We start from the raw sequence: 24152 nt of genomic DNA on the forward strand, positions 1-24152 counted from the left end.
TGATCATTATGCCTGTATCAGAGAGGAACTTCCATGTGCTTCCCAACCTGAAGAACACAGATCCTGTAAATCTGAGCTCTCTGATGATGGGGTCTGGGGCGGATGACTGAAGGTATGTGCAGAGGAATCTCAGCTGGTGCCCCTGGGATCTGCCATATGTTCCCAAGACACACAACTCTGACATCCTTCAGCTGGTGGAACCTAGTCTGGGAAGATGGCCAATTGTGGAGGAGGGCCAGGACTATTCTCAGAGGCAGGGTTCTAGTGTGAATTGGGAAAGGCCCAAGGAAAGTCAGTCATGTTGGGTGTTTTCTCCTGCAGCTCTAGCACCATATCAAGTGATATAATTGCCTCCAGCAGCCATGGCTCAATTTACTTGCTTACATTTGGGGGAGCATATCATCACATTCCCTGTGAAGGAGAAGAAATAGCCTGGAGCCTCCACCGCAGAGGACATCCCAGCTACTGGTTAACTTATCACTCTGACTCCCACTATCCCATGCCCTTGCTGCCATGCCAGCCTGGAGCTCTTCACTGCAGCCAACCAGACTTCCCACATGGCCACTGGATGCCACCTTCACTGCCCTGCAGCTGGACCCCAGTTACTTTTGTAGGATCAAGATACTCACTGCTGGACACTGCTGCTGTTGCTGCCCCTGCTTCTGAACTCTTATGGTGCCACCACCATTGTGCAGCACTCAAACTTCCAAACTCCAGATGGACTCCAACACTGCCCACCAAGGCCCCAATGTCATTGCACTTTACCCCACACCTGGTCCCCGACCCCTATACTGAGGCTGGACCCCTGATGCAGCTGCGTGTTGCTCCCACCCCTGCCAGACTCTGGAGCTCCACCCTGCTGCCACCAGACTTTAACATGTATACTAGACAGTGACACTCAGTACTGGGGCCAACTTCATTGCAACTGCAGCCAGACCCTTGTCACTATGGCAGATGAAAACACTCATGGCTGGATGCATCTGTTGTTACAACCACTGTTTCCGGATTCTTCCACTGTCACCACCACCATGAGTAGGAAGCAAGGAACTCCCAAATCACAGCTGCATGCTGACACCACCACAGTCACCCCCACCCCACGACAATACTCAACTCCTGACTTTGATGCCTGATGCCCTATGCCCAAAACAGCTGGATGCTGCTTTTTTTTCCTTAAGGGTTTGTTGAATCCCTACTCATGACAGGCACTGTTCTTATTGCTTGGAGGAAGCAGGCGACAGAACGCAGCTGCAGCCTCACGTGGTAACAATTTTTCAGGATGATTAGAATACCTTGAAAATGGGCTTGCTTACTGTTACAAGGATTCATGATAGTTTTTCTCAAAAGACAAAAGAGAAAAAAACTAACAAATAAATACCACAAATTGTTTTCAGGATATTCTATTTGTGTATTAGTATCTGCCATATATTTGCTTATTTATTATGTGGATGAAACAATGGTTTAGGTCACTGCTTTGAATCTGCACAGTGACTGAAATGCTGGCCTTCTATACCCATATTTAGGTGGGACTAGGAGCCAGGAGGGACTTGCTGTGTCTGAATGGCAAAGCCACCTGGAGCACTGATCTAGCCAAGGCCCAAGAATGTCTGCCAAGGTTGTGCAGTTCATAGCCCTGGATATAGGACACCTGCACAGCTCTGGGGGATGTCAGAAGTGCAGTCAGGATCCCTGCATCAAAGATCTTAATGGTCAAGTTTTGGGAATTGAAACACAGCAACCCAAACTAAGCACAACCACCTAAGGCCTATGATGGGAAAAACAATTATTTTTCTTACTGGTCTCCTATGAAAGGTATTTGTTCACAGTAAAAGAAAAATGTAAGTGTGATGAGAAAATATCATTAGCAAAACCCGCAAATAAATAATTTTCCCCAAATCTCATGTATCACGCCAAAGACAAATATGAAGTAGCAAATTTTTCTGTGTGATGATTGTGCTTGAGAGCTCACTGTGAATGCCTATTGAGCTTCAGAAAGGTTTCACCTCACAAATTGGAAAATAAGTGGTACCCCACAAGTGTACACAATCAAATAAAATTTCAGTTTGTCTCCTGGGAATATTGAGATACAAAATGCTAAGGAAATCAAGGATAATATTTTAAAATAGGGTAGAAAATTTGATGTTCTCCAAACTACCACAATGATCACTTGTGTCCAGACAATTCCAGAAACCCTGAAAAATTATACTTTCTGATTGTAGATGTTCACTGTCTATCCCACCATGTAGTAAATGATAAGGAGGCAAAAAAAGGAAAAAGAAAAAGAAAAACTCACTGTTTTCCAGGAAAGACCCAAAATTGGTGATGTATTAGATGAGCTTTACCAATATAATTGCTAAATTGAACCACACCAAATGTTGCTGGTAATTCAACCAATAACCTGCACTGCAATAAGAGAAACTAAAGCAAAAACAGTGCATAGATTGTCCAAAAAGAGTATCTATCTCTTCTTTCCCTGCTTTTATAAGGCAAAAACTACATCTAAAACTACATCCGCTCATTCCAAGTTATCAGCAAGTCATTTTATGAGCTAATACCTTCATACTTGTAGAATCTTGCACTAAAAGAAGAACCAGACTTCTCAAGGCCTCATTCCCAAAGGATTCCTTCCTTTTCAGGTCCACATTAAGTCTTCTGGTACATATGCTGCTCAAAATATTGTACATTTTTTAAATGAAAACTTCACAAAAAAATTCTAAGGTTTCTTTTGGATATAAAGATATTTTAAAAGGTAGAATAAAAAGGAGACACAACCATGCACTGCAAAAAAAATATCATCTAGTGGAGAAGAGGGATATATATTTTGCAATAGAAACCAAGTGTCTCATTCATCCAATCAGTAGACAACTTATGATCGGCACTGAAGTTTGCCACTAGGATGCTCTTCCTCTCCTGGGCAGAGCTTAATGGTTCATAAGTTTTCAGTAAATGCATCTTGGCTGAAATAGTAGCATGCATATTTTACATTCACAGGGATTCCACTGATCTTTAGTGCTTTCCTGAAACTGAGGTAAGGATTTTTCTTGCCAAATTCCCATTTCATAGGTGTCATGCTGAGAAAGGTGATTCATTTAATGGTAGCACCTTCTATTTTCAATCTAGAAATATAATGTTTAATTCCATAATTTCAGACATTTAAAAGCCCTGGTCCGCTATTAGGCATCACTATCTCCTCTGGTACTGGAGGGGAGGCCACACCTGAAACCTGAGCTTTCAGCACCCACACAAGCTCCAGCGATGATCAGGGAAGGAGGAACTGTGACAAGTGAGGATTCCTATTCTTGTCAAGTTTCCTGTTCTTTATATCATACTTGACATGATGGGAGTAGCAATAGGGAGCATGCTGCCTGCCCAGCTCTGACAAAGGCACTGACAGTAAGAAACACTCTGTAGAGACTTTTCATGGATCCAGAGCCTATGGAGGGGAAAAAGCTGACATGAAAGAATAATAAGTGAAGGCTCAAAATACCAACCAAGTGATTAAGTTGATTACCTTCAATTAACATAAAATGAGAAAGTAATTTGAATAGATTAATACAGAGCTCTGGAAGTATTTTGCCATTGATTTTTTTTATTTGTAAAAAGAAATGTTGAAAATTTCTTCTAATAGTTTCATTGCTGAATATGGTGTAGTAAAAATAATAATTGAATATAAATATTGCAGCCATTAATTAAAGATATATTTCCTTTCTTTTGCCTATTGTGCTTAATATCCAGTATTGAATTTTGATCCTGAAGGTTTCAGGATCTGTTTAGCTTTCATTGCTTAAGTAAAGGAGATGAAATGAATGGCCTTGGTGTGTACCACCACCTTCTGGACATTCAGGGAAACAATGCCTTGTAGCTTTGAAGAATCTTTTTTTTTTTAAAGGATGATCATTTTAACAGACTTCATTAAACATGAACCCAGTCCTTTTTCTGGGGCAGGCGCTGGGATGTCCCACATGTCACTGAGTGACAGTTCTTCACTTGGCCATGAGTCAGCAACACAATGAATCAGCAACACAATGAGTCTATGTAAGGGGCAGTTAAATGACACCTGGGTTTGGGGTCAGATGATAGAAACCAGATTTCCAACTTTGCTCCATCCTGAATATATACCACTGAGATTCATGATTGTGGATGTTGGTTATTGGCTAGCTAGTAACTAGCTAAATGGTGCCACACTCAATAATTTAACCATCATTAATCATATGGATTCAATAGTAGAGTTTCAACACAGAAAACAACACCTACTAGTAGTATGAGAACAATTAGCAAAATCACATTACTACTGGGAGGTTAACCCTACATCTCTCAATCTTTGATGGAGAAATTAGAGAAAAATTACCTAGTCATAAGAGTTTGCATTGAATATGGTACTTACTATATGCACATAAAACTGCATGCAGGTTGAATATTCCCAACAATTCTGAAATCTGAAACTGAAAATGTTTGTTTGGTCAATATGATACCACAACTGGAAAATGTAACTTTTTTTATGCCCCCAATTTAAAAAAAAAATATTGTTTAAAATTACATTCAGGTTATGTGTACAATGTGCAAATATCTTAGGTCCATCCCAAAGAAATTTCACCATACCCCAAATCCAAACACTCCTAGTTCCAAATATTTTGAATAATTTGCATAAAGGATGTTCAATCTTCACTACCAAATTATTACTCACCAGAAGTATTGCCCTACATGAGTCAGAATCTAGAATGTACTGATCATAATACTCTAAAATTATTCAGAGTCAAATGGGCAGGAAAATCGATTTACTCAAAGCCAGCTTTGAAGAAAGATAAAAGAAAACTTTTGTTTTGAATTTACATCTTCAGAAAATTCAAGGGCCAAGAAAGCTTTCATAAGAGGAGAAGGTGTTAAAGTGAGACAAGAGGGAGAAAAAATATATATATATGAAGGTTTAGCTAGTCTATGTTAGAGAGCATGTCAGTGGGGCCTGGCCAGGGCAGGGGTAGTTTCTGTTCTCTACATGAGGAATTTCAGAAGGTGTGACAGTTTGGAGCTTTAATTTCTCTTAATTTTAGATGCATTCCCGTAATTTTGAAGGGAGTCAGTTTCAGATTCTCCTGTTTAGTACAGCCTTTAGTGTTGAGAGAATTGGGGCTCCATCTTATCTGGCTGTCTGTCCATCATTGGATCAGTGTGCAGAACCTGAACATAAGGAGTCAGATTCTTATTCCTAAAGGAGGCAAGTTCTGAATTATTTAATAGCTCCAGCTAGGGGAAGGGCTTTACTGTTAGTTTGTGTAATTGCTCCTTCCATGCCTTCACAGATGTTTATTTTGGTGGTGTCTGACAGGTTGCTTCACCTCTCTGTAGTAACTCAATCATATCAGTGAAGAACAAATAATGTTTATCAATGTAGGAGGTTAGGAAGATTTGCAGGTCTATGAGATCAGTATTAGATTAACTCAGGACAAACTCAAAACTCTAGTGTTTTGTGATCATTAGGCACCCCCACACCACAACCCTTCCTTTATAGCCTTCATCTTTACTTAATTTTGGGTAGGGCTGACATGAGTGTACCTCTTAAGTTACATTGGAAAAAAACAACAACATTGCTTTCCTTTTAAATGTCTGTGTAAGACTGTGCTTGGACTGTACTCTCCTGGCAGGTGTTTAAAACCAAGTTGGTCCAAAGCAACCTTGTTCCTATCTACTATTAAGAGTCAGCTGAGATTCCACAGAGATCACTTTTGGGAATCCATGTGAAGCCTCTTGGCCCCTTTAGTTTTCCTCTAACAGTGGTGCCATCTGCCAGGATTGGTCAAAATCTTGCTGATCATATGTGGCTTCTGTTAGAATTTGAGTTCTTCTTTTCATATGTGTATCCCTTTAATTTCTTTAGTCTGTCTAATTTCTCCAGCCAGTGTTTCAAGAACTATGTTAAATAGAAGTTGTGAAAGAGGGCATCCTGTCTTGTTCCAGTTTTTAGAGGGAATGCCTTCAATTTTTTTTTTTTTTCCACTTAGAATGATGTTGGCCTGGGCTTAGAATACAAAGCCTTTATGTTGTTGAGATATGTTCCTGTTATCCCTAATTTTCATAGTGTTTTGAACATGAAGGGGAGCTGTGTTTTGCCAAATGCTTTTTCTGTGTCTATTGAGATGATCACATGATTCTTATCTTTAAGTCTGTTGATGTGAAGAATTACATTTATTGATTTCCATACATTGAACCAACCTTGCATCCCTGGGACGAATCCCACTTGATTATGGTGCATGATCTTTTGATATACTTTTGTATTCAATTTGCCATAATTTTATTGACAATTTTTGCATCTGTGTTCATTAGAGATATTGATCTGAAGTTTTCTTTTTTTTTGATTGTCTTTGCCTGGTTTTGGCATCAGAGTGATATTGGCCTCATAGAATGAATTTGTAAGTACTCCCTTTTTTGTTTGTTTGTTTTCCAAAATAAGTTGAAGAGTATTGGAATTTGTTCTTCTTTAAAGGTTTTGCAGAACTTGGCTGTTTATCCATCCAGTCCTGGACTTTTCTTGGTTAGTAGACTTCTGATGGCATTTTCTTTTCATCACTTGAAATTTATCTGTTTAAATTGTGTATATCATCCTGGTTCAATTTGGGCAAATTATATGACTCTAGACATTTGTCAATGCCTTCTATATTTTCTATTTTATTGGAATACAAGTTTTAAAAATAATTTCTAATTATCTTCTGTATTTTTGTAGTGTCTGTTGTGATATTTCCTTTTTCATCACATATGTTAATAATTTAAGTTTTCTCTCTCCTTCTCTTTGTTAGCATGGCTAAGGGTTTGTCAATTTTATTTATTTTTTCAAAGAACCAACTTTTTGTTCTATCAATTTTTTTCAATTGTTTCAATTTCTTTGATTTCAGCTCTGATTTAAATTATTTTCTGTTTTCTAACACTTTTGGTATTAATTTGTCCTTCCTTTTCTAGGGCTTTGAAATGTAGTGTCAAGTCATTTATTTGTTGACTTTTTCTTCTTTTAAGGAATGAACTCCATGCATTCAACTTTCCTCTTAAAACTGCTTTCATAGTGTCCCAGAGATTTTGATATGTTGTATCTGTGTTCTCATTCACCTCTAAAAGTTTTTAATCTCCCCCTTGATGTCTTCTGCAACCCATTGTTTATTCAGTAGCATATTATTTAGCCCCCAGGTGTTGGAGTGGATTTGATTTCTTTTTTTTTTAATTTTCTTTTTTTTATTGGTTGTTCAAAACATTACATAGTTCTTGATATATCATATTTCACACTTTGATTCAAGTGGCTTATGAACTCCCATTTTTACCCCGTATACAGATTGCAGAATCACATCAGTTACACTTCCACTGATTTACATATTGACATACTCATGTCTGTTGGGATTTGATTTCTTATTTTATCATTAATATTTAATTTTATTCCATTATGATATGAAAGAATGCAGGGTAGTATCTCTACGTTTTTATATTTGCTAAGAGTTGCTTTGTGGTATAGTATAGGGTTTATTTTAGAGAAGGATCCATGTGCTGGAAGAAAGTATATTCTCTCATTGAAGGATGAAATATTCTATATATGTCAGTTGAGTCTATGTTATTGATTGTATTATTGAGTTCTATAGTTTCTTTGTTAAACTTTTGTTTGGAAGATCTATTTAGTGATGAAATAGGTGTGTTAAAGTCTCCCCAAATTATTGTATTGTGGTTTATTTGACTCTTGAACTTAAGAAGTGTTTGTTTGATGAACATAGTCGCTCCATTGTTTTGGGCATATATATTTATATTTTTAAGTCTTGTTGGTGTATGGTTCCCTTGAGTAGTATGTAGTGTCCTTCTTTAATCTTTTTGATTGACTTTAGCTTGATATCTACTTTATTTGATATGAGGATGGAAACCCCTGATTGATTCCAGTTTCCATGTGAGTGGTATAATTTTTCCCATTACCTTCAGTCTGTGAATGTCTTTTTCTATGAGATGAGTCTCTTGAAGGAAGAATATTATTGGGTATTTTTTTTTATCCAATCTGCTATTCTATATCTTTTGAATGGTGAGTTTATGTCATTAGCATTTAGGGTTATTATTGAGACATGATTTGTATTCCCAGGCACTTTTGTTTATTTTTGGTATTTAGTATGACTTGGTTTCTCCTCTGATTAGATTTTCCTTTAGTGTAATCCCTCCCTCTGCTGATTTTCATCATTGTTTTCATTTCCTCATCTTGGAATATTTTGCTGAGGGTGTTCTTTTGTGCAAGCTTTCTAGTTGTGAATTCTTTTAACTTTTGTGTGTCATGGAAGGTTTTGTTTCATCATCAAATCTAAAGCTTAGTTTTGCTGGATATAGGGTTCTTGGTTGGCTTCCATTTTCTTTCAGAGCTTGGTATATGTTGTTCCATGATCTCCTGGCTTTGAGGGTCTGGGATGAAAAATCTGCTGAGATACAAATTGGTCTCCCCTGATATGTGATCTGATTTCTCTCTCTTGTGACTTTTCAGATTCTATCCTTATTCTATATGCTCGGCATTTTCATTTTAATGTGGCTTGGTGTATATCTGTTGTAATTTTGTACGTTTGGTGTCCTGTAAGTCTCTTGTATTTGGTTTTCCAATTTGTTCTTCATGCTTGGGAAATTTTCTGATATTATCTCATTGAAGAGATTGTGCATTTATTTGGATTGAAACTCTGTGCCTTCTTCTATCCCAATAACTCTTATATTTGGTCTTTTGATGTTGTCTCATTATTCTTGGATGTTCTGTTCTTGGTTTCTTTTTTTTTTCACTTGCATATATATTTTTATTTAGAATGCAGCATTAATAGCATGATGAGACCTTCACAAATCTGTACCAAGAAGCACATAATGTTTACAATGTGGTGTTTTTCACAAGTAATTTAAGTATAACTATAACATCACTATTATTTGGTACTAAAGTCAAAGACGACATTTAGATTCCTCAGTTTTGGGGCATTTAATGAAATCAAAATGATTGTCTAGTCACGCGGAGGAAAGAAATTCAAAAGCAGTTTCTTTTTCTTCTGTCAGTTCCTTTGCAGTAAGATCCATCTTCTCACGTGAGAAATCATTAATAGGAGACATTCAACAAATTTCCAGGTCTTATTCTTGATTACAACAGGGAATGAGTAGAGCAGATCATCAGTAATACCATAGGAGTTGCCATCTGAGATAACACCCATGGACACAAATTCTCCCTCTGGGGTTCCAAACCAGATGTCTCTGATGTGGTCAGAGATGGCTTTTGCAGCAGACATTGCACTGGACAGTTTCCGAGCCTTGATGGACAGCAGCACCACGCTGTTGCACAGTCGTAATAAATTCTCCCTTGAGCCAACTGTCATTTTTCAGAGCTTCATAAACACCAACTTCCTTTCCTTGCAATTTCACCTTAGCATGATTGACATCTGGATACTGAGTTGAGGAATGGTTTCCCCAGATAATGACATTCTTTACATCATCAGCAGTTATACCAAGTTTAAGAGCAATTTGAGATTTAGCTCGATTGTGATCCAAACAAGTTAAGCAACTGAAGTTCTCCTTGGGGATGGATGAAGCTGACTTAGCGGCAGTCAGGCAATTGGTATTTGCTGGGTTTCCCACAACGATGACCTTAACTGACTTCTTAGCATATTTCTCCAAGGCTGCACCCTGGCTTTTGAAGATTTTCACATTTGCTTTCAGTTAATCTTTCCTCTCCATGCCTTCCCTTCTTGGCATGGAGCCCACAAGAACAGCAACATCCAGGTCTTTGAAGGCAACGTCTTCTTCATCAGTTGCAATGACATCTTTCAGGAGGGGAAGGGCACAGTCTTGCAGTTCCATTAGGACACCATTGAGAACACTCATCATGGGAGTGACATCCAGTAGCACAAGAATGATAGGCTGGTCTTTACCAAAGACAGATCCATTTCCAATACTGTACAACAGTGAATAAGCAATTTGACCAGCTGCTCCAGTCACAAGGACTCTAATTGGTTCTGACATGATTGAAAACTGCGCGGAAAATTCCTGCACCAGCAAAACGAGCTGCAAGGAGTCAGGTCACCTCCACCGCTGAATCGACCCTGTTCTTGGTTTCTTACTGTCTTCACCCTGTGATAAACTTTATTTTCCAGACTGTATACTTTGTATTCATTATCTGACATTCTTTCTTCCAAGTGATGTAGTCTGTTGATTATGCTTTCCATTGAGTTTTTTATTTGATTTCTTGTATCCTTTATTCTAAGGATTTCTGACTGTTTTTTTTTTTTTCAGAGTCTCTCTCGAAGTAATCTTTTGCTACTTGTATTTTTTTTTCTTATCTCTTTGTTGGAGTGATAAATTTTTGTCTATAATTGCTCATTTAGTTCATTTTTTAATTCACAAATCATTTTAATTATGAACTTTCTAAACTCTTTCTCTGATATTTCAGCATCTTTGCTGTCCATGGATTCTGTTATTATAGTATTCTGGTTTGTTTGGGGCACTTTCCTCTCTTGTTTTTTTGTGTTGTCTATGTGTCTTCCTTTCTTGCAGTGTGGATCTGAGATATTAGTTTATTCCCTATATTCTTGTAGTACCCATGCATATTGCCTGTACCTAACCTTGATTTTGGGCTTCCAGACCCTGCTGGTGTCCCTCAAAGTATGCTACTGCATCTAAAAGTGGTGGTGGCAATAGCTGATGTAATTTCAGATAATAGTTAAGGTGCCCCAAGATGGAAGTAATGTCTTACACAGATGGGGCTGAAGGTGAGAACCCCACACTCTCTTTGAGATGCCTGCTCGGAGATGCAGCTGCTTCTAAGTCGTGTCCATTGTCAAAAAGGTAGGGGCTACTATGTGGGTAAGGCTATTTTCCAGTTGTGGTGTCATAGTGACCAAACAAACATTCTCAGATTTTCAAGCATTTTCAGATTTCAGATTTAGGGCTAAATATGCTCAAACTGCATAAAGTTTGATGTACATATAGTAAGTAATGTATTCAATTAAATCCCCTTTTGTCTACTTTCTCCATCAAAGATTGAGAGAGGTAGGGTTAACTTTCCAGTTGCAATGTGATTTTGCTAATTCTTCTCATAACTAGTAGGTATTATTTTATATGTTGGGACTCTATTATTCAATCCATGTGATTCATGGTAGACAAATTATTAAGTATGGTATCATTTATCAATATGAAATAATATTTCAACAGGCCCCAGGTTCATCTTATACTCTCCAAATTACCCACTTTTCCCCCTTCTCCCTCCCTCCCCAACATATTGAGGAACCTTCCATAGCAGCAGTCTTCTTGCAGTCTTAAATGGTATCCCAAGGGAAATAACTGGAAAATAAATATCAACTGACATTTCATTTATTTCTGCATAATAGATTGGTTCCCTTCCATTATACATTAGTTCTGACATCCAAGTGAGCCGTAAGACAAACCCCTGGGAAGCCAGGAGGTGCACCCTCCCAGGGCTGGCCTTTCCCTCTCCCCCGCAACCTCCAAGGCATTCCACAGGCCAATGCCCATCAGGAACGTGCTGCGTGGGCCTCTTAATATCAGTGTCCCCTGACTTTAGGAAATCCACCCAGGGGCAGAGGCTGTAGTGGGGGAGGGGGTCTGAGAGCCCCAGCTTCCTCCAAACTCCCCACTTTTGAGGGATTTAGCCAGTGCTGAACAGGGAATCAGGAATGTGCTCCAGGTCCAGTGGACATGCCTGGGGTCTGTTTCCTGGGCAGAATATGCAGGTGGGGGAGGCAGCCTGTTTTATTGGATGACAATGTAGAACAGCAAAATGCTCCCCAGCACCTTGAAGTACAGCCGCTGTCCACCCAAGTATGTCAAAACGCTCTGCAAACCACCCATTAATTTTTATGGTGGCCTGAGAAGCAGATTGAGAATCATTACCATCATTTTTTACAAGACAAGGAACCAAAACCACAGGGCGGGCTGACAGGCACCAGGTCTACCCTTCTTTCCATCTGGGCTCAAGATTTCACACAGAACCCCTGCCCACTAGAAGGAGACTCTCAGCTTGCGTGGAGTGCTAATGCCAAAAACCCAAACTTTGGAGCTCTGAGACAATTACATTTAGAAGGGAGGGGAGGGCTGCATTAACAAATTTCTTTAGACAAGAAAGGCCTCTGTTGTAATTTGATTAAATCTGCAAGGCTGTGACCCCAAGAATGTACATATTAAAGGCTGGTAGGAGCTGTTGGATCAGGATGGTTCTGTTTAATTCCATATTTTCCGCTCTGGAATACACTGCTTTTGTTATCAGGACAAAAGTTACCAGAACTTTATTATGATTGACATACCAATCAATGTACTTGCACTTGGAAAGAATAAACACGAATAAAATCCGGCACAATACTCCTTTTCAAATATCAATGATTAGTGGGGCTCCCCAACCAGCGCTACTACTCCCGGGCAGCACCTCAGGGAGCAGCACACTCGAGAAGAGCCAACGCCGACCAGCCCCGGATCTGCACGGTTCGTGTCCCGATCTGCACGGTAGCGCCCCAGGAGGCCCGACACTTAATGCTGAAACCCTAACAGACACCAGCGGCAGCCGAGCGGGCTTCGCGGTAGACAACACTTGGAGAACAACGCGCCTCTATCCACGCCGGGCCCGCCCGCCGGCTGCAAGCGCTGTCACCTCGCTGCTGCTGGGTCACCGCCCGCCAAGCCAGAAACCGGAGTTTTCCATTTTATCCTAGACAAGGCTCTCTGAAGAAGTTGAAATGTGCATCGTCACCAAGTTTAAGCGGAACCGCGCGCCCTTCCCTCCTCCTCGGAATCGCGCCAGGGGTCGCCCAGACCCTTCCACGCCCTCCCGGTGCCCCTCGGCCCCCGCGAGCCGCGCGTGCCCCGGACTCGCGCCCAGAGCAAGCGTCCGGTCGCCGCGGGGACGCCCCAGGGCCGCGAGTCTAGCAGACGCCAGCGCCCGGGAGGGGGTCGCCGCCGCTCTGGGGGCTCGAGCGCGCCTGGGGTCCAGGGCCTCGCCCGCCTGCCCCGGAGCGGGGGACGCGCGAGGCCGCCCCGAAACAGCCCCGCGCCGGCACCCAGGAGCCCAAACTCAGGCATCGGGGAGCGGTCGGCGCCCGCAGGGCAGTGCGATCTCGCCGAGACGCCCAGCGCGGCGGAGCGAGGCCCGAGGCGACCCGGCGCGCCGCCCCCAGGGCCCCAGTCCCCGGCGCCCTACCGCCGCGCGCCTACCTGGTTCGCATGGCGTCCCCGCGGGCTCCTGCGGCGCTCTGGTCGTCCAGCGGCTCGCCCGGCCGGGGGCGCGCGCGGCTCCGGGAAGCACCGCGGCGGTGGCGAGGCGGAGAGGGGCCGGGACCGCCAGCGAGTGCCCGGAGCGCTCGGCCCCCGCCCCGCGGGCGGAGAGGTGGCCCTGGGGGGGCGGGGCGAGCGCGGAGTGGGCGGGGCCGCAGCCTCCCTGGCGGGCTTGCCCGGGCTGGCCGCACCTCCAAAGCCTGCGACTGGGTTCCCGCCTCCGCGTTCGACCTCCAGCCGAAGTAGCTGGGTCGCGGCTGACCTGTATCTCGGTCCCTGGATGCGGCTCCGAGCGCAGCCTCCTGGCCGAGTTCCTGTGCCCCCAGCATAGGGTGACCCCAGGTAGGATGTCAGGTTGTGGGAACAAATGCAGAAGTTAAAAAGTAGAAACAAGAAAAAAAAGTCACAGCTTAGACAGTCACCGAGGAAGAAAAGCTTCCCGCTAAGCGGAATGCAAACCGAAAACATCTCGTCCGAATTATTTACACCTGCTCTGACCTGTGCACAGACCACCGGACCCCTGGCACGTAGATCAGTAAATGTTCCGTGGAAGAACGCATCACGTATCTGTGTGGCGAAATCCTCACGCCTGGCTACCCACTTTGGTTCATTTCTCATTTCGGAAGCTTGGAAGGTTGGTCGGCGACAGGTAAAGATATAGAAGCTGAATTCCACCCAACTCCGGAGCCTCGGCTTTAACTGTGCATTTACTGCCAGGCGCCGCGCTGCAGGAGGGGGGCCCCTCTTCAATTCAGAGCCCCCTTTCTTTAGAGGAGAAAGAAACTAAGATTTTTACAGGTTCAAAGACGCTGTTTGAGTCAGTTCTCAACATTCCCTCAGGCGGCAGATATGATTCTTCTCGTTTTATAGGTGACTTTAGACGCTCATGCGCTACCAAGGTCTACGACATGATTACCCTGGGGTGTCTCCGAGTCTGAATTCAAACCTGGGATTTTTTCCGTCCCCCAAGCCCTTGCCCCACCTTCTGTCTTGGAGACCTCTCTTTATCCAAGGAACCCATTTTCTAAACCCTAGGTGTGAAGCCCTTGTTGAATTTTCAGAGTTAGAGACAGAGACATCTAGGGCTTAGAGGGATGGATCCTGATCTTGGTGTCTTCTGCATGTAGACTGAATTCCTGAAAATGGGTACAATTTCTCATAAGATATATGCTGCAGTTTTTATTTATTTTTTTTAAGAGAGAGAGAGAATTTTTTAATATTTTGTTTGTTTGTTTTCGGCGGACACAACATCTTTGTATGTGGTGCTGAGGATCAAACCCGGGCTGCACGCATGCCAGGCTAGCGTGCTACCGCTTGAGCCACATCCCCAGCCCCTATACTGCAGTTTTTAGAAGGAGACAATGGCCAACCTCCTCAGTGCAGGAGAGATTCCAGCCTGTGGAGGGTGAAAGAGTCCAGATAGCATGAGCCTCTGCATAACTCGCCTGTTATGCTTGAATCTCTGGCAAGTTATTTTGCCTCTCTGTGACTCAGTTTCCTAAATGAGTATGAAAGTTAAACAGTATGTTAAGTACTCAGAAGATGCCTGGCACATGGTAGGACTCACTACCATCATTACTGCTACCCCAAATGACCAACAGCTATACTATGTTTTTAAAAAAGCTTAAAGCATTGAAGAAAAAAAAAAGTAGGTAGAAAATGATCAAAAGCTTTTAAAAAGACAATCCCTGAAAGACCACAAACGGCCCAACACATGAAAAGCTCCTCAGACACGCTAATGAGGGAGCTCAGGCAAAACACAAAGAAGCAGTCAAAGGAGAAAGCCAGAGCCCAGCCCAGGCAAAGCTCTGTCCACTGAGCAGTGAAGCAGAAAGATGCACTAAAAATCACAAAGAACAAAGGACAAAGGAAATGCAGGATGCACAGAACAGAACGAAGGAGGCATCTGCACCTTGCGTCTGGGGGAGCAAAGCTCATGGCTCTGGCACCAGCAGAGACAGGCATAGCCACACCATGTCATCTCCCAGGAGAGGAATTTAGAGGTCAGAATCCTTAAAGAAAGCTGCAGAAACATCAACACATCGCCTTACACTTCCCCACAGTAACTGGAATTGCCCTTCTGGATGAACTGGGATGGAAGGTCATGTTAAGGTTGACTCATCTGCAAATTGCTCTGTCTAGGGTTCTGGAAGGCAGGGAGGTCTCTAGACCTGCTTCCTGTTCAATGGATGCTGTCTTTTGTACCAGTTTTTGGTGACTTGTTCTTCTAAAAGTCTCTAGGGCAAAAGAAGAGGAAAAAATATGAACTATTCCTAACATCCATAACATTCAGTTTTTCAGGAAGCATTTCCAGTGGGAAAACATAATAGCCAAATCAGTAACTTGTTTTTCTAAGTACAAGAAAAAATGCATGTTTGTTTCAGGGATTAAACTGATTAGAGAAATGTGTGGAATGAATGTAAGCATCCATCTAATTTCATATCCTCTTCCAAGATCCCCCGGCTAAGGTGAATGACACATCTCTCCAGAAGGTTTTCTCTAAGTTTTGCAGATGCATTAATGAGTATGTACATGCATACATAATATATATGTATGTGATGTGCATGTGTGTGTATATACACTCATATATATGGTGAAAAGCAGAGTGTAGTGTGTTCTAAAATCAGGCTGCCTGGGTTGAAACAGCAGCTCCACCACCTAAGGACTCAGTAACAAGGCAAGGCTACACTGTATCTGCTGTTTCTATTTAAAATATGTGCAATGCTTGCAAGAATTAATCAAGGTAACACATGGAGATTGCTCAGTTTACTGCTGGGCACACAGCATATCACAAATACAAACGTAGTTATCATTATTACACACACACACACACACACACACACACACACAGATTGATAAGTTTTTCTTTTGTTCACATAAAACCCAAATGAATGAGCCTAACTTTTAAATGAACTCCAAATAGAAATGTCTTTGTCAACAGGGTGTCCATATTGCTTTCAGGAAAAGGATTGGAGAGTCAGTCTGAGACAGTGAATTTCAGACTTCAGAACAGGATCCTACCCGAGCATCTTTCCATGGGCACCAGCTCCAGGTGGGTGTGTGCTCAGTGTACCGTGAAGGTACCATTCCAGAAGTCTCTCATGTCTAGGAGAGTCTGACTCATGGAGAAGACAGAGAGAAGGAAGGGGCTGGGTTTGGACTGTCAACATGGCACATCTGTTCTTAAACCCAACAAGGGTTCTGTTCACTCCAACTACTGCCATCAGAGGGTCATCTGAGGGGCTTCTCAAAATAGATAAAACACTGCCAGACACAGCAGATCAGACGAGAACAGCACCCAGGTGGCATGCCACACACAACCCTGGGCTCTTTAGACGTTCTCTAATGTATCATGCTGACCACCATGAAACACATTTCCCACCAGGAAAGAGCTGCTCAGAAATCACACCGAGCTTTCTCAGCCACGAAATAAAAAGAATAATGTTCTTTAGTGAAAAGAAATCAACAAGGACCAAAATACCCATGTTGGGGGAAACAGGATAAAAGCATATAAAACACAGCTAATGGGCAAAGAAAAGCTTAAGGCACACAGTGTTTGATCTCCTTCTAACGAAATCTGTAACAGAAATGGCATCCTATGCGTGGGTAACTGGAATTTCAAATCTGTTGTTTCCCACTCAGAGTGTGGAGCAGCCACCTGTGGTCAGAAGCCTGGTCTTCCTGCTCCAAACTCGCTGCTGTGCTACATAAAACATGTCTATTCCTCAGCACAAGGAAGAGAGAGTGGAGAGGGAGTTTAGAACAGAGACACCTTAGGCTTTCTACCTGCAGCCAAGGTGCTCCAGCCTAAGCCACACAGTGGAGAGATTTCCCACTGAGGGTATGGACTGAAAACCCACCTATTTTGTTTGTGTTTTAATCTGAAAAGATATTCACATGATTCATACAATGTTTTGGATATAAAGTTATATTTGTAGAGCCTATTTGAAGTCATCTCTTATCATTTGTTAATTGCTATTGAAGAATTAACTGTGATTCTAAAAAAAAAATAAAACCCACAAAATTCTAGCAGTTTCAGTTAATGAGTCAGTTAATAAGTCAAATTTTCAGTTAATAAGTCAAATTCAAGTGATATTTGGATTCCAGGAGCTGGGAAATGAGATCGTACCACCCCACACACTTTAATCTTTCTTGATGTGGAAAACAATTCCATAAATATTTTAAGCAAGAATTTAATTCAAAATTCAACCTAAAATCTTATGTATTTTATTGTCACAGGACATAACACATGTTGTTTGCGGTGAAGACTAATTTTTATCTTTAAACAACTATAACTGTATACATCATTTTAACTATTTCTGTGTACATGTGCTGAGAACCAAATTCAGGACCTCCATGCACTGGGCAAGTACTTTACCACCGAGCTACAATGCCAGCACAGAAATCTTTCTTTTTAAATGCATCTATAAGCTTAAATATTGAGATACCAGTGCACAGGATTTGCACATTGCTTTCTTATTAAATAATGAATCGTGATATCTCATCTTTTTCCTTGGATTCCAGATGTGGAGAAATAATTTTTGCATACTGAGGTATGAAGAAAATGTGCCCCGCCCCTAAAAAAAAAAAAAACCCAACACCCACCTAACCTAGGTAAATACACTCTATGGGTTTTAAGTCAAAGAAGAAGGTGTCCTTCCATAATTCACAAGCCTAAAGAAGGGCAAGAGCACAACATCTAACCCTTGCCAGCCCCTGGGTGGCCCTGCAGGTGTGAGTTCTGGTGACACATGTAGACCTGCCGCTGAGCTGCTGAGATTCTGGTGGGGAGGCAGGCAGGAGCCACAAAGTCTGCAGATGGTGGTGGGTACATTAAAGAAACCACAAGGAGCTGGGAAGTGAAGAGAGACCTGATCCAGGCAGGAGGGAAAGCAGTGGGAGAGGCTTATGCCAGGCAGAGGGAACCCAAGTATGAAGAGCCTGAGGCTCAAAAGGGCTTTGCACTCCTGGGGACTTGACGTAATATCGATGATGTTGCAGAGAAAAGGGCGAGATGGGGAGCAGGTGAGCTGGAGACAGGGACTCCACGGGGTGGGCAGGACAAGGAGCAGGTGAGCTGGAGATGGAAGGGGGGACTCCATGGAGATGGGCAAGACGGGATCAGGTGAGCTGAAGGTGGGGAGATTCCACGGGATGGGCAGGACAGGGAGCAGGGGGAGCTAAAGATGGAGAGACCCTGAAGACTGTAGAGAACTGAGAGTCACGAGGCTTCCATACACTGTCACATCCTCTGTCACTTCCCTAGCAGCTAGAGTATTGCTTTGCCAAGAATTTTAGCTGTATGAGAATCTCCATTTTAGCCAGAAAATGTTAAGTGATCCGTTTGCTACACAGGAAGCCTCTGTTCTCTGCTATGTCCCTCCATCCTGCTGGATGTCCTTCATGAACTCACAGGTGTAACTAGGTATCACAGCAGCACTGTGCTCTCTGTGCACAGTCCAGAGGGCTATGCAGAATCCAGAAGGGGTGCAGAGACAAAATGGCTGACTTTAAACAAATTTTGGAAATAGTTTTCTGTTGGTCCATTTTACACTGCTGTGACTTAAATACCTGACAAGAAAGAACTTAGAGGAGGACAGTTTTATTTTGGTTCATGGTGTCAGAAGTTCAGTCCCTGGTTGGCTAAGTTCATTGTTCTGGGCCCAAGGTAAGGGAGCAGAACATCATGGCAGAAGGATGTGGTAGAGGAGAACTGCTCCATTAATGGCAGAAAAGGGGGAAGGAAGGAAGGAAGGAAGGAAGGAAGGAAGGAAGGAAGGAAGGAAGGAGAGAGAGAGAGAGAAAGAGGAAGGCAGTACAGGGAAAATGAACTTTTTCAGTCAGGCTCCCACTGACCCACTCCCTCCAGCCACATCCTAACTGCATTTCACCTTTGAACATTTCTGCATTGACACAGGAGTTTTAGAGGGGGCACCTTTATCCAAACTATAACAATCTCTAAATAAATATTCATTACTCTGCTTTTTTATTCACTTACACATTCAACAAATGCACCTGAAGTGCTTACTTATTGTGTACCAGGCAGTGTACTAGTCGCTGAGGAAAGGGAGATGCAAGTGTCCTTGATCTTTCTAAGGAGTATCTACCTGTGGGAGTCAATAATTATTTTAAAGAATAATAAGTAATTGGGTAGGTGACAGGGGCTTCACTGTTGAATTCTATCACGTATTTAAAGAAGAGCTAGTACTATTATTCACAAATTCTTCAAAAACAATTGAAATGATAGAATAACTCCAAACTCAGCTTTTCAAGAATATCTTTACCCATATACTAAAGCCAGAAATGGATGTCCCAAAAAAAGAAAACTATGGACAAATATTCTTGATGAACAGATGCAAAAATCCTCAACAAAATACTAGAAAACTGAATTCATTTACAAGGATCATTCACCATGATCAAGTGGGATTTATTCCTAGAATGCAAGGATGGTTCAATCTACATGATCCATTCTACATGATGCATCACATTAACAGAATGAAGGACCAAAACCACATGATCATTTCATTAAATATAGAAAAGCATTTGACAAAAGTCAGCATCATGTTTGATAAAAAGGCATACATTTGATTAAAACTAGGTATAACTTTTTGAGGGCTGCAACCAGTCAAGATGGCGCCTGGCAGTTTGCCAAGAGGAGTGGTTTGTGAGGCAACGCCACCGAGCCATTAAGATGGAGGGATTCCTTATTGGCTGACTGCTGTATCTAGATGATGCTAATTGAGTCAAGCTGTATATAATCAGTTAGGTATATATACCTCTGCTGTCCCCGCAATAAAGCGGCTCCTGCTACCTTGTGTGCCCGCTACCTTGAGTTCCCTCTCAGTTCCTGTTGAGTTTTCCCGCCATAAAGCAGTTCCCGCTTCAACCTTCAAGTTGCTCGTCACCTCCCGGTTATTTTGCCCAGCCGGACTGTGGCAATAACTTTTTACTGCAACCTGAATTTCTAATATATGATAAGCCTACAATATTCCATGGTGAAAAACTGAAAGCCTTTACCCTAAGATGGAGAACCAGAAAATGATGCCCATTCTTACTGCAGCACTGGCAGTTCTTGCCAGAGCAATTAAGCAAGAGAAAAATGAAAGTCATCTAAATAGGAATGAACCAAGTGAAATTGTCACGTTTGCTGACAACACAGACTATGTACAGAAACCCCGAAAATTCCATCCCAAAACTGTTGGAACGAATAAAAGAATACAATAAAATTTCAGGGTAATAAACTTTTTGAAAATGAAGCCGAAAGAACAATCTGATTTATAATAGCTTCACTAAATACTTAATAAATCTATCCAAGGAAGCCACAGACCTATATGCTGAAAACTAAAAAAGTTTGAAAGAAGTTGAGGAGAACACAAACGCATGAAAAGACATCCTGTATTCACGGATGGGAAGAATTAATATTGTTAAAATGTCCAAACTACCCAAAGTCATCTACGGATTCTACACAATCTCGATCAAAATGCCAATGTCATTTTAATAGAAATAGATAAGAATGATCTTAAAATTTATATAAAACTACAAAAAAAAATCCCTAATAGAAAAGGCAATCATGAGCAAAAGTGGAAAGCTAGAGGCATCCCACTATCTGAGTTGAAACTGCGCTACAAAGCATAGAACAATATGGTGCTCACCTAGTAACAGACACACAGTGACCCATGGAACAGAACAGAGAGCCCAGAAATGAACTCATGCATCTACAGGCAATTGATTCCTGACAGTGGTGTCAAGAATACACAACGAGAAAGGACAGTGTCTTCAATAAACACTTCTGGGATAACTGATGTCCTCGTGCAGAAGAATGAAATTGGACCCTTACCTCACACCTGATAAAGAATCCACTCAAAATGGATTCAAAATTTAAAATAAGCCCTATAAAAGGATTGAGGAAAACTCCCAGGTGAGCATTTTTAAGATTTGATTCAAAAGCACAGATAATAAAATCAAAACTAGGCAGAGGGGTTATGTCAGACTAAAAAGCTCCTGCAAAGCAAAGGAGACAGCTAGGAATTGGGAGAATATTTGTAGGACATACAGGTGATCAGGGATTAATATCCAGAATACACAAGGAACTCAAACAACTCTATAGGAGAAAAGCAAATGATCCAATTAAAGAATGTGCCAGGGACCTGAATAGACACAGCTTAAAGTAGGACATACAATCAACATATGTATGAAAAAATGCTCAATGTCACTTGGCATTAGGGAAATGCAAACCACAAATGAGATACTAACTCAAGCCCATCATAATGACTGTTATCTAAAAAAAAATGATGACAATTTTCAGGAATGAGGAGAAAATAGAACTTTTGTACACTGCTGGTAGAAATGGAACGACGTGCAGCCATTGGGAAAACAGCATGGATATTCCTCAGAAAACTAAAACTGGAACTACTATAGGATTCAGCAATCCCACCCCTGGTATTTCCCTGAAAGATCTGAAATGAGTACGTCCAGGGGTGCCTGCACTCTGGAGCTCGCTGTAGCACTAAGGACAGCCGCTAAGTTCCACAATCAAAGTGTCCACCAGCAGAGGGATAGGTAAGGAAACTGTGGGGCAGATCCACAGTGGGATGCTAGTCAGAAGGACATTCTGCCATTTTGTACAACATGGAATTGGAGACAGTTATGCCAAGTGAAATAAACTGGGCTTAGAAAGACAAATAGCACATGTTCCTACTTATCCATGGAATATGAAACAATGGAACTCAGAACAGAGAGGAGAGGGGTGGCTATACAGGCTGGGGTGGAGGGACGGCGAGATGATGGGCAGAGAATGCAAAGCCTCAGACAAGAGGCATGAGGTTGGATTTTTTTGTTTGTTTATTTGTTTGTTTCAGATCCAGGGCACAGCATGGGAAATATTGTAAATAATGTGTGCTATACATTTTGAAATCACTTAGAGTAGATTTCAAATGTTCTCCCCACAAAAAGGACAAGTATTGGAGGTGGACATGCTAATTAGCTTGATTCAATTATTCCACATTATATTCATAAATCACTTTGTATCCCATAAGTATATGTAATTATAGTTTTCAATTTATAATAAAATTATAATTAGATATGGTGGAAAAAAATAGATTCTTGTTTCAAGTGTGTCAGTGGGGTGTGTGTCAGTGGGGTGTAGACACAGTTTCCTTAGAAAATCTGTAAGTTTTTCTTCTGCTTTGTGGCTGCTTCTGCTGAGATGTCAGGAGGGCCTTGTTTCTCTCTCCTCCCCCCTTCTTCCCCTTCTCCTCCTGTGTGATAAGAAGCTTGCTCCACCTCTCACCCCACTTCTCCACGCTTCTGTGTTCATCACCCATTTGGGATCAGACAGGACAGACCTCGGTTAGTATTGAATAGCCTGCTTCTCCCTGGAGAAGCTCCCTCTGGTCAGCATGTGGTTTTCAGCAGCAAAGAATCTAACCAGGCAGGACACCTGGCATCCCTGGCTCTGGGATGGCCCCACCCCCATCAGCTCCCCTTGGCTCCATTAGAGAATTACAGTCTGCAGGGCTGAGGGCACCTAACCGCAGGCCCAGCCAGCCAGAGCCTCCAGACCTGCAGGACAGTCAGGAGACCCAAGTCAGAACAAGTGGACAGAGTGTGAGTGTGTTTCTGAAGGGTCTGGGGAGAGGTGCTTGGTGACCTTTTGTCATTCGGGTTGGGAGTGGGAGTGCCTGAGCCCACAGAAGGGCAGAAGGAGGCTGGGCAGGAAAGAGGTGAGTCCTGGAAGCCCCATGTGGAGCTCTGAACATGGGGGGCTGCGGGTCCCATGGCAGTGATAACCACCAGCACCATGGGCCCTGGCAGGGACCTAGCCTCAGGTACCTTAGGAGGAAGACAAGTCTCATCCCCTTTTGGTGGTCATGGCCCATCACCCCCACTTTGAACATAAGGAACCTGAGTCTCCGAGAGGTTGCACGACTGGGCTGCAGTCATGACTAGAGCTCCGCTGAGACAGGTGCCTCCCGGGCCGTCCACTCCCACCCCCAGCCTCCACTGCAGCTCGGAGGCCGCCTGCAGAGCCCAGGCATGAGAGTGTGTCAGTGAGGTGTGTCAGTGGGGTGTAGACACAAGTTTCCACCTAAAATACTTGTCTTTTTTTGTGTGGGGAGAACATTTGAAATCTACTCTAAGTGATTTCAAAATGTATAGCACACCATTATTTACAATATTTACCATGCTGTGGCCTGGATCTGAAACAAACAAACAAACAAACAAACAAAAAACCCAACCTCTGCTTTCTTCCTACGGTCTGGTTATAAAAGGCAGGGGTACACACATCCGAGAAGGAGCACAATTCGCTCACCCATGTCCACCTGTGCATCAGGTGTGGTTGCAAAGAAAGTTGTGGATGGTAATGGAAAGGGCTGGGGTGCAGCTCAGAGGGAGGGCACGTGCTCGGCGTGCTAGACGCCTGGGTTCAATCCTCAGCACCAGTAAACAAACAAATACATTAAATAAAAAGAAAAAACAGCAGGTACTCAGGTGGCTGCTTGTTTTGCCCAGAAACCCATCTCTCCAGCCCACACATGCTTGTTGGGACTCCAAGATGGTCTCAGGCTTGACCTCATCATTCACTCTCCCTCAGCTGGCAAGAGACCTCCCTGTGGTCTGGAGGCAGAGAGCCCAGTCCTGTCAGGCAGCCCCTGTCTTCTGGCCAGCTGGAACCAGGGAAGGCAGGGCCAGGAGGTGGCCTGCTGGGGCTTGGCTTTGGAGTGGTCTCTTCATGATCCTGATGAGTTGATTAATTTCTGTATCAGCTCCAGAGACTCCAGCCACTGTCCCCGGAGGCCCTGGGAGGGCAGAGGGCAGCTGGCAGTGGGCCTGAGGAGATAGCCTGCTCCCTCTCCAGGTAAGTGGGCATGTCAGAGAGGGCACCATGGGTGGTAAGCAGGCAGGCTTTG

At 42.7% G+C, this 24152-nt stretch overlaps 1 pseudogene across 1 annotated transcript; it reads right to left on the bottom strand.

Annotated features, from left to right (window-relative positions):
* Positions 1–8737: 8737 nt before the first annotated feature.
* On the bottom strand, positions 8738–10059 carry LOC308642602 (malate dehydrogenase, cytoplasmic-like; annotated as a pseudogene). Its single transcript has one exon. The product of its transcript is annotated as a malate dehydrogenase, cytoplasmic-like (transcript).
* Positions 10060–24152: the final 14093 nt, after the last annotated feature.

Source organism: Spermophilus citellus, assembly GCF_964194105.1.
Source record: "Spermophilus citellus genome assembly, chromosome: 2".
Taxonomy (NCBI): domain Eukaryota; kingdom Metazoa; phylum Chordata; class Mammalia; order Rodentia; family Sciuridae; genus Spermophilus; species Spermophilus citellus.